Source organism: Danio rerio, chromosome 11, assembly GCF_049306965.1.
Source record: "Danio rerio strain Tuebingen ecotype United States chromosome 11, GRCz12tu, whole genome shotgun sequence".
Taxonomy (NCBI): Eukaryota; Metazoa; Chordata; class Actinopteri; order Cypriniformes; family Danionidae; genus Danio; species Danio rerio.
In genome coordinates, this window is record NC_133186.1 from 46,209,740 (window position 1) to 46,225,000 (window position 15,261).

The 15,261-nt window shown below is 36.3% G+C and overlaps 1 protein-coding gene across 2 annotated transcripts in view; it reads right to left on the reverse strand.

Annotated features, from left to right (window-relative positions):
- tmem63bb (transmembrane protein 63Bb) overlaps positions 1–15,261 on the reverse strand; it is a 476,742-nt gene that overhangs the window by 314,093 nt on the left and 147,388 nt on the right. The window lies entirely within an intron of this gene.

The window sequence follows — 15,261 nt, forward strand, 5'->3', positions numbered from 1 at the left end:
CAGGTTACTCTGTGTGACCTGTCGGCCCTTAAACACACACACACACACACTTGTACGTGGACTTGAGCTCTAATGTGAGAGCGTGCAGGATGTGCAAAGGTTTATGGAGTCCTGTTTGTGTGTGTAATGTAGTTTATTTCGCTTCATTTTCATGCAGCTTTTGTTTGCGGACTCTGCCTACGCTACAGCGAAAGTGACGGTAAAGATTTTAAATAAATGTAGTTTATTTTTCTTTCTTTATTTTCTTTTAAATGTTGATGTATCAGGATTTACTATAGTACATTATTTCAGCGCAAATGAGACAGTCACCCTTTAACACACACACTTATACGTGGACTTGAGCTCTAATGCGAGAGCATGCGGGATGTGCAAAGGAGTCCTGTCTGTGCGTTCATTCGCTTTCTTTTCGGCTTAGCCCTTTTATTCATCTAAGTCGCCACAGCGGAATGACCTGCCAACTTATCCAGCTCATGTTTTACACAGTGGTTGCCCTTGTAGCTGCAACCCAACACTGGGAAACACCCATACACATACATACTCATACACTACGGACAACTTAGTTGATCAATTCCCCTATAGCGCATGTGTTTGGACTGTGGGGGAAACCAGAGCACCCGGAGGAAACCCACCTTGATCATATTGTTGTCTTGTTCAGATTAAGGCAAATCATTATATTACTAATATCCATGTAAACATAGCCACAAGCCCTAATGTAATGTAATTTAAATAATGCTTAAATTCATGCTGACCAACAAATGATCAAAGGATATATAATTATATTTTATATAATTATAAATATATTAAAGTCATATAAATATATCAAATATGAATTGACTTTAAACTATAATTATATTGTTCTATTAAATAATTTTTTTAAAGATTTTATCAAATAAAAGATTTTTCTAGAGTCGTCCACCATCATTTTGTGGCTCAAAAGTATCGGTTTAGGCACCATCATTTTGTATCATTTTAAAAGTATTAATTTAGCACCAGTATCATTTTAAAATTATCGCTTTAGCACCGGTATCACTTTAAAAGTATCGATTTAGCACCGGTATCATTTTAAAAGTGTCGATTTAGCACCGGTATCATTTTAAAAATATCAATTTAGCACCGATATCATTTTAAAAGTATCAATTTACAGTACCACCGGTATCATTTTAAAAGTATCGATTTAGCACCGATATCATTTTAAAAGTATCAATTTACAGTAGGACAGGTATCAATTTAAAAGTGTCGATTTAGCACCGGTATCATTTAGAAAGTATCAATTTAGCACCGGTATCATTTTAAAAGTAACGATTTAGCACCGGTATCATTTTAAAAGTATCAATTTAGCACCGGTATCATTTAGAAAGTATCAATTTAGCACCGGTATCATTTAGAAAGTATCAATTTAGCACCGGTATCATTTAGAAAGTATCGATTTAACACCGGTATCATTTTAAAAGTAACAATTTAGCACCGGTATCATTTTAAAAGTATCAATTTAGAATCGGTATCATTTTAAAAGTATCGATTTAGCACCAGTATCATTTAGAAAGTATCAATTTAGCACCGGTATCATTTCAAAAGTATCGATTTAGCACCGGTATCATTTTAAAAGTATCGATTTAGCACCGGTATCATTTTAAAAGTATCAATTGAGCACCTGTATCATTTAGAAAGTATCGATTTAGCACCAGTATCATTTCTAAAGTATCGATTTAGCACCGGTATCATTTCAAAAGTATCGATTTAGCACCGGTATCATTTTAAAAGTATCAATTTAGCACCACTATCATTTTAAAAGTATCGATTTAGCACCGGTATCATTTTAAAAGTATCGATTTAGCACCGGTATCATTTTAAAAGTATCGATTTAGCACCAGTATCGATTTAGCACCGGTATCATTTTAAAAGTATCGATTTAGCACCAGTAACATTCTAAAAGTATCGATTTAGCACCGGTATCATTTTAAAAGCATCGATTTAGCACCAGTAACATTCTAAAAGTATCGATTTAGCACCGGTATCATTTTAAAAGCATCGATTTAGCACCGGTATCGAAATAACCTTAAACAATACCCAATCCTCCTCCACACAGAAATGCCAGCTGACCCAGCCGGGACTTGAACCAGCAACCTTCTTGCCATAGTGCCTACTACTGAGCCACCATGTCGCCCCCACAAACATATAAATAAATAACTGTGTCTGTGTAAATGTGAGGAATGTGAAGCGTTTGCTGGTCTCACTCTAAAGGTCTGCAGTGATGGAGCTCATTTCCTCTGTTAGCTGCAGGTATTTTCCACATGTTCCCATGCTGCATCAGGAGCGTCTGGATGCGGTCTGCTAATATCCCAGCACGTGCGTCTGTGCGAACACACACTCCTGAACAAACACTTGCAGATGAGCGTGAGGTCAGGCTGAAATCATGAAGATCTGGACGTGAAGGCCTTCAGCTTATCTCTCAGGGGAAACGATTTTATCAGTGCTAAATCCGCGCTAACCTTCTCCCTGTCACAACGCTATCAACATATCAGGCAGAAACAACCTCAGCAGATGGAAAACAGCTTGAGGATGCAGAAAATCTCCTCCTGGAGTTATCTGTAGAGATTGTGCTCTCGGCTTCCTCCTCTAATGTGTGTCTGGGGGATTTTTACACCTGTTTTATGCTGCAGCAGGTGAAAATCTGACTGCCTAATAAAGTGGTGAGACAGATGATTTAAGAGATTATTCTGTCATGCTTTAAAACATGTATTTATTTACATATTGATATCCGTATCCACGCCCCTCTTACCATTATGTTTACATCAACCTGAGGGTCTCCATAGCAACCACATATAAATATCATTGACCACGCCCCTCTTAACGTTCTGTCGAACAACCTGAGGGTCTCCATAGCAACTGCATATTAATATCCCTAACCACGCCCCTCTTACCATTCTGTTTACATCAACCTGAGGGTTTCCATAGCAACTGCATATTACTATCCCTAACCACGCCCCTCTTACCATTCTGTTTATATCAACCTGAGGGTTTCCATAGCAACTGCATATTACTATCCCTAACCACGCCCCTCTTACCATTCTGTTGACGTCAACCTGAGGGTTTCCATAACAACTGCACATTACTATCCCTAACCACGCCCCTCTTACAATTCTATTGACATCAACCTAAGGGTTTCCATAGCAACTGCATATTAATATCCTTAACCATGCCCCTCTTACCATTCTGTTGACGTCAACCTGAGGGTTTCTATAGCAACTGCATATTAATATCCCTAACCACGCCCCTCTTACCATTCTGTTGACGTCAACCTGAGAGTTTCCAAAGCAACTGCATTTTAACCACGCCCCTCTTACCATTCTGTTGATGTCAACCTGAGAGTTTCCATAGCAACTGCATATTAATTTCCTTAACGACGCCCCTCTTACCATTATGTTGACATCAACCTAAGGGTTTTCATAACAACTGCATATTAATATCCTTAACCACGCCCATACTGTTCTGTTGATGTTAACATGAGGGTTTCCATAACAACTGCATAAAATTATCCTTTACTACGCCATTAGTTTGCCTTAGTTTAGCTTACTCTTTGTGTGCTAAGCCCCGCCCCCTACTAAATATTCAGTTTCAGTTGGAAGTACATCAACAAACTGAAACCAAAGTTTCAGCAGACTTTACAGCATAAATATCATGATAAAAGTCGCATTAAGATCATTTGGTACAGCCTGATCTAATTTGCCAACTTCACATTGCCATTTTCCGTCATCACACGGCCGATCGTCTGCCGTATGAGAGAAACGCCGCGCTGTGACAAGGTTATTTGGCAATGGTTTTCTCTGCACATCCGTCCACTCCCTGGAAATGTTGTTGTTGTTTTATTCGGTCAGATAAGCTTCTCCCAGCTGGACGAGCACACACACACACAGACACAGAGACACACAGTGAATGCAGGTGTGACGTTGGGACGGGGAGGAGGAGAGGTGACACAGAGGTTAGCCAGATGAGTCTCGATTAGCCTTTTTCTGTCTCTGAGGCCTGAACAAGAGAACAAAAGGAGGAGCCACGTATGGGACGTCCCAGCGCGCTCACCTTTCTTCCCTTCTCACGTTCTGCAGTCCGCATTTCACAGCTCGCACAAAAGAGATGCGCCGCAGCAGACCTCGAGTCAATCTGCAAGCAAAGATTTGATGATCATCGTATTTCCATCAGCTACCGATTTTTGCAGTGCTTCTGCAGAGGTTTATTTGGATATTTTAAGGAATGCTTTTTTTATAAGATGATGAAAAATTTGCAATTAATGCGAATATGTAAATTAATTTACATAAACTTAAACATCACCCTGCGGTAGGCATGTTCATTCATTCATTCTCTTTTCGGCTTAGTGCTTTTATTCATCAGGCGTTGCCACAGTGGAATGAACCGCCAACTATTCCTGCATATGTTTTATGCAGCGGATGCTCTTCCAGCTGCAACCCATCTCTGGGAAACACCCATACACAGTCATTCACTCACATACACTATGGACAATATAGCATATTCAATTCCCCTATAGCGCATGTTTTTGGACTGTAGGGGAAACCGGAGCACCCGGAGGAAACCCACGCCAACGCGGAAAAATCCACACAGAAACGCCAACTGACCCAGCCAGGCCTCGAACCAGCGACCTTCCTGCTGTGAGGCAGTTGTGCTACCCACTGTGCCACTATTTTTATTTTTGCAATTCATTCATTTTTCTTCAACATAGTCTTTTATATTAATAAACAAATATTTGACAAATGTTCTCTATCGTTCTGTATTCAGATGTATTTTGGGACCATTTTTCATACCAATTAATCTATCAACTAATTCATTGATTTGTTTAACCAATCGGATTGATTCATTTTTTTTTTTTACAATTTTAAATTCATTTTAATTGAATATTGTGAATATAGTTTGAATACAACTTTATATTAAAAATTAACCAGTTAAACTCTGCTGTTATTTGGGGATTTTGCCTACCCAAATTTAAAAGCTTCCCAAATCCACATGCAGAGGTGTAAATGCAAAAATTTTGTATCACTTTAAAGAAAACCCTTTGAATTTTCATAAAACACTATTGAAAGTGTTTGAAATATCTGTATATGTTGTCTGTGTTATAATAAACACCTAAAAAAAAAGGCGCTTATTATATATTTTTTTTATAAACTCAGATTTGAAAGTGTACTTTTTAGGTTGTGTGTGGTCTAGCGTGCTGTAATTAATGTTGGTGGTTCCTGCACATGTCTGTCATCATAGGAAAAAATGTCTCCACCATAATCTATGCAAAAGTTATTGTATTTCAACTGATGAGCGGTGCTGTACAAGCCACAGAGAGCGATCATTGTTTTCATATTTCACTATTCTTTTGTTTGATCAAACATAATTCACTGTGTTTGGACCATGCCAGACATATGAAAGGATTACTTATGCATATCACCTCAAAAACAGAGGAGAATGGCCCTGAAGCGCACAGCATAAGGTAAGAGATGACAGCTGACTGTGCTATCTGGGGCTGCTTATTGATCATAAATGTATTATGTTCATTTCTGCGCCATGGAAACACCGCAATTCATTCAGCAACTGTTTGGCATATGAATATAATTCAGTAAAAGAATGCTAGAACCGTATGAGCACCGGCAAGAGCTTTCATTTGAGCTATAACTTGTACATGTGTCATATAAAAAATATGAAAATGAACCAATGTAAAATACCCAGCTCGGGTATCCAAAATACTGTGTATTTAAGTGTAAATAACTTTTGTACAGTAGAATAAAAACCAAAGTGATGCATATGAGCATAAAATATAGATTCTACACTTTCAAACGACACCACTTACAGGGGTCTGGTGCAACGCTAGCCCTTTAAATCTTAAAGCGAAAGTCGATGACGTCACGGACACGATACCGGGTCCGCAGAGTTTATTAATGGAATCCATTCATATGAAATCAGATGCATTTGGGGATAATCCATCAACTAAATTATCAATTATTCAACTAAATGATCTAAATGCTAATTTTTTTTTCAACAATTACTAATTTTATATTAATAACCGCTTGATGTGCCGGAGCTAAAGCACTCTCACTGGCAGGCTATTGGCTGATTTATAGAAGGAAAGAAACTACTCTACAGAATGTTTAAATTGAGATTATGTCTAACATTGAATAAAAATGCACATTTTAAAGCACTTCATGAGGCCTTAAAGATAATAGATCTTAGCTCTATGGCCGTGCACTATTTTCTAATAATTGGATGACTTATGATTAAGTATTGCTCATATACAGACACATTTCCTAAAGGAATGTCTGGTAAAACATTTCAAGAACCCAAAGTACTGAAAAGCTCCGCACATTCACTCTAGTAATTTCAGTGGCATCGCAAACCCCAGAAAAGAGAAGTAATTACTCTCTGTCACACATATTAAATGATAAAGATAGTAGCGTGCGTTCTCCACATTTCTAGCGCTGCATCCGTGACGGACGAATGTGCACGGCCAATATAGAGCAAATACATCAGTAACATAATCAACCCAAATCTAGTTATTGTACAGCGGTAAACAGCTGCTACTAGTCCTCATGATGGGGTTCACATGACCTGCCTTTACATGCAATTCCAGATGACCTAAATCAAGGCTTTCTTTTTATTAAATGATGACTTTTTCAATGATTTCCAGAAAACACTCAAATGTCATGCAGTAAAAGGAAGTTTCTGTGTATATACTAATATATCGGATGTATTTAGTGACAAAATCACCTGAAGACATATTAAAAGACTCTATTGAAGGGTCTTGGTTTGACTGGAAAATCGTTATGCTTTGCCTCTATCATTAGGTTTTATGCATTATTTCAGCAGGAATTTTTTTCACTTTATGCAATTGACTCATTATTAAGTTTGCTTCCCTTTCTGTGTATTTAAAATGACTTTCTTAAGAAAATTAAATAAGAGTTGGACACCGAAACATATAAGCATTAAATTAGGCATGCAGTAATGTAGCAGTAATTTATTATTGTGTAAATGCTGTGGTCAGAATGAAAATGCAATAGTTTCAAACACTGTGATCTCTATTTTAATGATCTTAGCACAAAGTCTAAAGCGCATAGCGCAAAAGCATTAGGGGCCTGTCTGAATCATTCATTTTCTTGTCGCTTAGTCCCTTTATCAATCCGGGGTCGCCACAGCGGAAGAAACCGCCAACTTATCCAGCAAATTTTTACGCAGCAGATGCCCTTTCAGCCGCAACCCATCTGTGGGAAACATCCACACACACATTCACACACACACTCATACACTATGGACAATTTAGCCTACCCAATTCACCTGTACCGCATGTCTTTGGACTGTGGGGGAAACCGGAGCACCCGGAGGAAACCCACGCGAATGCAGGAGAACATGCAAACTCCGCACAGAAACACCAACTGAGCCGAGGTTCAAACCAGCGACCTTCTTGCTGTGAGGTGACAGCACTGCCTCGCATGTCTGAATCCACTTTTGCTATTTTAAGGATGGTAAAATACGCTCTGTGCCCTGGCGCATGGTCTAACAAGGCGACGTTTATTCTCTGAATGAGTTCTGGGTTTGTTTTGAGCATAGTGTGCATTATCTAATCAGAGTCTCGTCTCTTATTCCCTTTAAGAGTCAGTTGTGTCGTGATTTGCTATTTACATGGCGGACTTTGTAAGTGTAAAAACTGAATGCTTCACTAGCGAGAAAACAGTTAAACAGAGCATCTGCAGCGCGAGGATAAAGAACGAGCCTCCTCCATTCAGCCTCTTTACTTTCTCTTTACTTTTACTCTTTACTCCTTTACTTTGGTGGCGTGAGGAAACGGTGGAAACTCACTCCACTGAACACATCCATTAGCCCACATATTTATTTTCCTTTATTAGGCACAAAGATTTGCTTCAAAACTATTTCAGAATTCAGTTCTAATCTCCAGCAAAGGAATAAATGAACAATAATAATGAAGTGTGGTCAGAAAACTGAGTTATATCCAAACACACGTCCTGTTCTTATGCCTTATATGGTGATGCAGACGTCTCCAGAACCCCACAGGTGGACAAATCTACACTTGTGTTCATTAAAAACAAATATAAATATCCATATAATAAATAATACTGACAATAATGATAACATTATACTAATGCAAATGGTCATGAATAAACTGAAAAAGCCCCCCAAGGGGAAGAAGGCATGGAGGCAGTGGTGTTTATATTGACGTAGAAATTAATAATTTTTCTAATATTTTAATCCTTAATTGTTTTCATCTGTAAAGATATTTGTGTATTGCTGTACATCCTGTGTGTATTCAGCAGTGTGTATGCGCTTGGGGAGCACAACTAACGAGCTCTGCGCTGGACTATCAATAGACCGACTGCTTTTCAGCCGGTCTATTGAGCAGTCTATTTTAGTTCCTCAAAAATAGCAATGCGCCAACAATGCGGCTTAACACACCTCCTCTTTAGACCAGCACACCCATGAGTCCACAGATTGGCTCAAATGGATTTGCTATTTAAATAATGCGGTGCAAAATGGGAATATTAAGCTTGAGTTGGTCTGAAAATAGCAACAAATCGCTCCAAACACATCTTGCGCCCTATTGCGTCTGGTGTATTATAGGGCAGTCTATACGTGTATTTTTTAATGCATGAAAAAACTTGACAGAGCTGTTGTCTCTATGCAAAACTTCTCAAAAAAGCTAAACTTAAGTTTTTAGTAAAGCATTTTACTAAATGCCAGAATAGATATAAAATGCAATGCTACTACGGTATATTATGCAATTAAGTAATGCATGGTATAATGTATTTTTTTAATGTAAGCAAGGTATGTATTATGCATGGTGTATAGTTAAATTGTAGTGAAACAAAGTCATCCCGATGTATCTAAAATTATTAATTATTTTCAAACACAGCTAATCATTTCATCTGCTGAAATTATACTACAGTAAATGCCGCTATATACAGTTGAAGCCCTCCTGAATATATGTTTTCCCCAATTTCTGTTTAACCGAGAGATTTTGTTCAACACATTCCTAATCATAATAGTTTTAAAAACTCATCTCTAATAACTGATTTATTTTATCTTTGTCATAATGACAGTAAATAATATTAGACTAGATATTCTTCAAAACACTTCTATACAGCTTAAAGTGACATTTAAAGGCTTAACTAGGGTAATTAGGGTAAAGTTAGGGTAATTAGGCAAGTCACTGTATAAAAGTAGTTTGTTCTGCAGACAATCCAACAATAATATTGCTGAAGGGGCTAAAAATATCGACCATAAAATGGGCTTAAAACATTAAAAACTGCTTTTATTCTAGCCAAGATATAATAATTAAGACTTTCTTTAGAAGACAAAATATCAGATGAAATACTGTGAAAAATTCCTGAATCTGTTCAACATCATTTGGGAAATATTTAAAAATGAAACAAAAAATTCACAGGAGAGCGAATAATTTTGAGTTTGACTGTATATTGTAGATGAAATATTGCATGTCAGTCTATTCCAATATCGTGCAGAACGATAAAACATGCAGCTCGTGTCACAACATACAGTAAAAATCTGGAGCTGTGAATGTTTGTGGTGTTTTACAGAAGACTGAGGCCAGATGGGCAGCTCTTCCAGATCTGTGAGTGTGAGTCATTGAAACGCTGCGGCACGACCGGCACCAGCTCTCCAAACACACTGAGAGGGTCACAGCGCCTGTCCGGAGTAAATCACTGAGCACGAGGCTCTCAGAGGGGCCAGATATGAGTGCAGGGTCAGAGGTCACAGCCCTTCATGTCAGAGAACACTTCACAAAGAGCCTCACACCCTGTCCATACTCAGAGTCTGAAACACACACACACACACACACATACACGTTCCATTCAGCATCATTAAAGCTGCTCCACATTCCAATTCAGCAATGGAAACAGTACAATGTATCCATGTGTATAATGTTTCCATTTGAACGTTAGTCAAATGTAACTTTTCTAATTTGGAAAATTTACAGATACTTTGTAACAGTTCTATGATATGTTGTAATAGAAATAATACTTTGTAAAAGTAAGAATTCTTTGTAACAGTTTAAAGATACTTCCTAACAAATAAACATGTCTAAGAAACAATACTTTGTAACAGTTCAAAGATACTTTGTAACAAAAACAATACTTTGAAACAGAAATGATACTTTGTCAGAGAAATTATTCCTTGTAACAGAAGCGATACTTTGTCGCTGAGAAACAATGCTTTGAAATATTTTAAAGATACATTGTAAGAAAAATGATACTTTGTAACAGAAAAGATATTTTTAACAGTTTAAAGATACTTTGTAACAAATGATACTTTGTAAAAGTAACAATACTTTGTAACAGAAACTATACTTTATAACAGAAACAATGGTTTATAACAGGTCAGTGATGCTGTTATAGAAATGCTACTTTGTAAAAGATACAATACTTTGTAACAGTTTAATAATACTTTGTAACAGTTCAGAGATACTTTGAAACAAAAACGATATTTAGAAAAAGAAAAAACACTTTGTAACAGTTCAACGAAACTTCGTTACAAATAATACCCTGTACAACAATTACTTTGTAACAGTTCAAGGACACTTTTTAACAGAAATGCTACTTTGTAAAAGAAACTATACTTCGCAAAAAAAATTACTTTGTAACAGTTCAGAGATACTTGTAAACAAAAACGATATTTAGAAAAACAAATAATACTTTGTAACAGAAACGTTACTTTGTAAGAGAAATGAGACTGTGTAAAAGAAACTATGCTTTGTGAAAGAATTGAAAATTTGTAAAAGGTTAAAGATACTTTGTAATGGAAATGACCCTTTGTTAAAGAAACAGTACTCTGGAACAGTTTCAAGAGACTTTGTAACAGAAACAAATTTTAACTAGATTGATACTTTGTAAATGAAAGGATACTTTGCATCATTTCAAAAGATAACAGAAACAATACTTTGTAAAAAAAAAAAAAAAAAAAAAAAAATATATATATATATATATATATATATATATATATATATATATATATATATATATATATATATATATATATATATATATACATACTTTGTAATAAAACAATACTTAAACAAAAATTATACTTTTTATCAATTCAAAGATACCAAGTAACAAACAATATTTTGTAAAAGAATTGATACTTTGCAACAGAAACAATGCTTTGTAACAGAAAAGCTGAAAGCATCTATATATTAAAATATACTTCATAACAGCAATGATACTTTATAAAAATGATACTTTGTAACAGAAACAATATCTTAAAAAAAGTTATAATTTAAACATTTTAAAGATACTTTGTTACAGAAATGACACTTTGAAACATTTTAAAGATACTTTGTAACAAGTCAAAGATTTTGAAACAAAAACTACTCTGTAAAAGAACTGATACTTTGTAACAAACAATACTTTGTAGCCGTTTCTAATGACTTGTGCTGTTCAGTATGTAAAGCGTAAAATACAGATTTATTTCATCATTTGAATCTGAAGAATGAATATTTATTTACTGTTAAAATGTAACTGTTATATCTTTAATTAATCTTTAAAGAATTTTTATCTTTATGTCGTAAAAACATTTAGCATTCTGGTTTTCATGTTTATAAGAAGTTTTGGCCATTTCTATTTGTTCATTTTTATGTCTGTAAATACTGTTCTGGGAAGAATGCATAAACGCATTTATTTTGTTAGTTTGTTAGTCATTAAAAGGTAATTTCAATTACCTGACATGTTTTTATATGATTTCTACAGATTTCCAGCATTGTTTTCCTGTTTCTCGGCCTCCTGGAAGTGTGTCTTCTGTGGTGTGTTTGAGCGGAGCTGTAATGGTCAGGCTGGAGCGGCTGTGATTCATACACCTGTCACGGGTAAATACACCAGAGCAAGAGGTCACTCGTCAATTTGTTTAGTTGTAGGGGTCTTGAAGAACACACTCTCTCAGGACCACAGCCTCCTCTATATGAGAGTGTGTTTCACTTTAAGAGCATCTGGCCATACTTTATGAACAAAATAACTGAAATAACTTCACTAAAAAAAGATTATAACCGAATTTAATTAATTAATACATAAAAAAAGTTTAATTTATTTATTAATATCATGTCGTTCCTGTTAGTTTTAGCACTTTCAGACAGCTTAGTATATAGTAATTTTGTATATTTGTTGAGTTTTATTATATTTGACAATAAAGTAAATACATTTAAATGTCAAACATTCATTCATTCATTTTCCTTCGGGCTTCGTCCCTTATTTATCAGTGGTTGCCACAGTGGAATGAACCGCCAACAATTCCAGCATATATTTTATGCAGCCGAAGCCCTTCCAGCTGCCACCCAGTACTGGAAAACACCCATACACACTCATTTACACACACTTATACACTACGGCCAATATAGTTTACCCAACTCCCCTATAGTGCATGTGTTTAGACTGTAAGGAAAACTGGAGCACCCAAATCAAACCCATGCCAACACGGGCAGAACATGCAAACTCCATACAGAAACACCGACTGACCCAGCTGGGATTTGAACCAGCAACCTTCTTGCTTTGAGGCCACAGTGCTAACCACTGAACCGCCCAAATGCAAACATTTTAAATACATTTTAGTTTATAAATAAGGATTTTATTGTTTGAAAATAGTAAGTAATTAGATAAAATGTATTGCATTAGTGTATAAATGTGTAGTGAATTACTATTCATTTAACTGCTGAGTAATATATGGACTTACTATATGGTTAGAGTTAGAATGCAGGCTAGGTTTAGGGTTAGTTGCATGTAAATATGCAGTAATTAATGCACTAATAGTAAACATGAAAGTCAAAAAGACACCTTAAAATAAAGTGTAAATCTGTATTTATCAGGAGTCACCAATCTCGGTCCTGGAGGTCCGGTGTCCCTGCAGGGTTTAGCTCCAACATGCCTCAACACACCTGCCTAGATGTTTCAAGTATACCTAATAAGACCTTGATTCGCTTGTTCAGGTGTGATTTATTAGGGTTGGAGGTAAAATCTGCAGGACACCGGCCCTCCAGGAACAAGTTTGGTGACCACTGGTATAAATAAATATATTTTAAAAAGTAGTTAGTTAGTTTGTTCACCTCAGGTGAAGGAAATCGTGTATTAAAGGCTTTTTCTCTCTCTGTATGTGTGTAGAAGTGTATAAAAATGCCAACGCGGAAACAAAAACACATTTACTTTGTCAACTTTGGTGATCTCAGAGGTGCAACATCTCATATTTGGTTACATTTAAATCCACTAATAATAATAGCAAATCACAAAAGCTTATCAAATTAGCTGGATTAACATGAAACAATTATTTCTTGACATATTTTCTGCTTTTGTCAAGTTTATTGAAGCCATTTTTGCTTTGGATGTTGAAGTTCAAAGTCTGCTGTACTCTGGTATGTGTCTTTAGTGCCACCTAGTGGTCATTAACACAATACATTGATATTCACCAACACACTTTTGCATGCACTGTCATCGTGGCAATAACTAAAGAAATTAGTTATTAGAAATTAGTTATGAAAACTATCAAGTTTTAATGATTAACTAATACACAAACTATTATTCTCAAACAGCATTTGGGAAATATTTGGAAAAAAGAATTCAAACTTTACAAGAAGGCGAATAGTTTTGTCTACAACGGTATGTGTTTTATTTCAGTGTGTGTGTGTGTGTGTGTGTGTGTGTGTGTGTGTGCACTTTTTTAAAAGTCTGCTTGTGTGAAAGTCTCTCAGAGTTTGAACTGTTTGAAGTGCCCATTAAAATCCAGCCAGTTTTATGCCCCGTGACAATGAGTCTTGTTTGTTGCACACGGCCTGTAAAACGGACAGGAAGACCTTTAGAGGCTCTTTTTGTGTTTCTGTAGCCCAGAATGAGCTGACAAATGTTTGACAGAAGAGCAGAGGTGATTTCAGAGGTCAGGCAACACACACACACACACACACACAAACACCACACTACAGGAGAAACTTTGTGTACAACATTCCAATAGTGAATCGTTTAGTTTCTTTTAGCATGAGGCTCATTGCAGAATTGTGGGTACATTTTAAACATTTTGCATTCATTTTTCTTGCGCTTTATTGTTTAGTTCATGTAGTTTTATTTGCTGTAATTTAAATATGCAAAAAAAGAAGAATTAACTGTATAACAAATCCATTATTAATGTAAAGTAATGGAAATGATTAATGTCACATAAGGAACAAGGAGTTGACGGTGATAGAGTTGACTAACAGAGTTGACAGTAATAGAGTTGACTGACAGAGTTGACCGTAACAGAGTTGACCATAACAGAGGTAACCGTAACACAGTTGATGGTGACAGAGTTGAGGTAACAGGGTTGACCATAACAGAGTTGACCATAACATAGGTAACCGTAACACAGTTGATAGTGACAGAGTTGATTGTAACAGGGTTGACGTAACAGAGTTGACAGTAACAGGGTTGACGGCAACAAAGTTGACGGAGACAGAGTTGATTGTAACAGAGTTGACGTAACAGGGTTAATCGTAACAGAGTTGATTGTGACAAGGTTAACTATAACAGAGTTGATGGTAACAGAATTGACAGTAAAAGAGTTAATCATAACACAGTTGATGGAAACGGAGTTGACCATAACAAAGTTTATGGGGACAGAGTTGATCGTAACAGAGTTGATCGTAACAAAGTTGACGTGACAGAGTTGACCTGACATAGTTGATTGTAACAGAGTTGACGTCACAAAGTTGGTGGTGACAGGGTTGATGGTAACAGAGTTGATCGTAACAGAGTTGACAGTAACAAGGTTGACGGTAACAAAGTTGAAAGTAACAGGGTTGATGGTGACAGAGTTGACGGTAACAAAGTTGACAGTGACAGAGTTGATGTGACATAGTTGATCGTAACAGAACGTACGATAGTAGTAACATAGTTGGTGGTGACAGGGTTGATGGTAACAGAGTTGACAGTAATAGAGTTGACAGTAACAAAGTTGACGGTGACAGAGTTGACAGTAACACAAGTAACAGAGTTGATGGAAACGGAGTTGATCAAAACAAAGTTGATGGGGACAGAGTTGATTACAACAGAGTAAACGATAACAGAATTGACGGTAACAGAGTTGATCGTAATAGAGTTGACAGTAACAGAGTTTATAACAATTGAATTGTCATTTTCCAGCTTGTTGTACATACAATTGTATGTGTTTTCGTATTAAAATTGTTTTTAAATAAGATATTCACTGAAGTACTACAGTAACAGAGCTAACATAATTAAT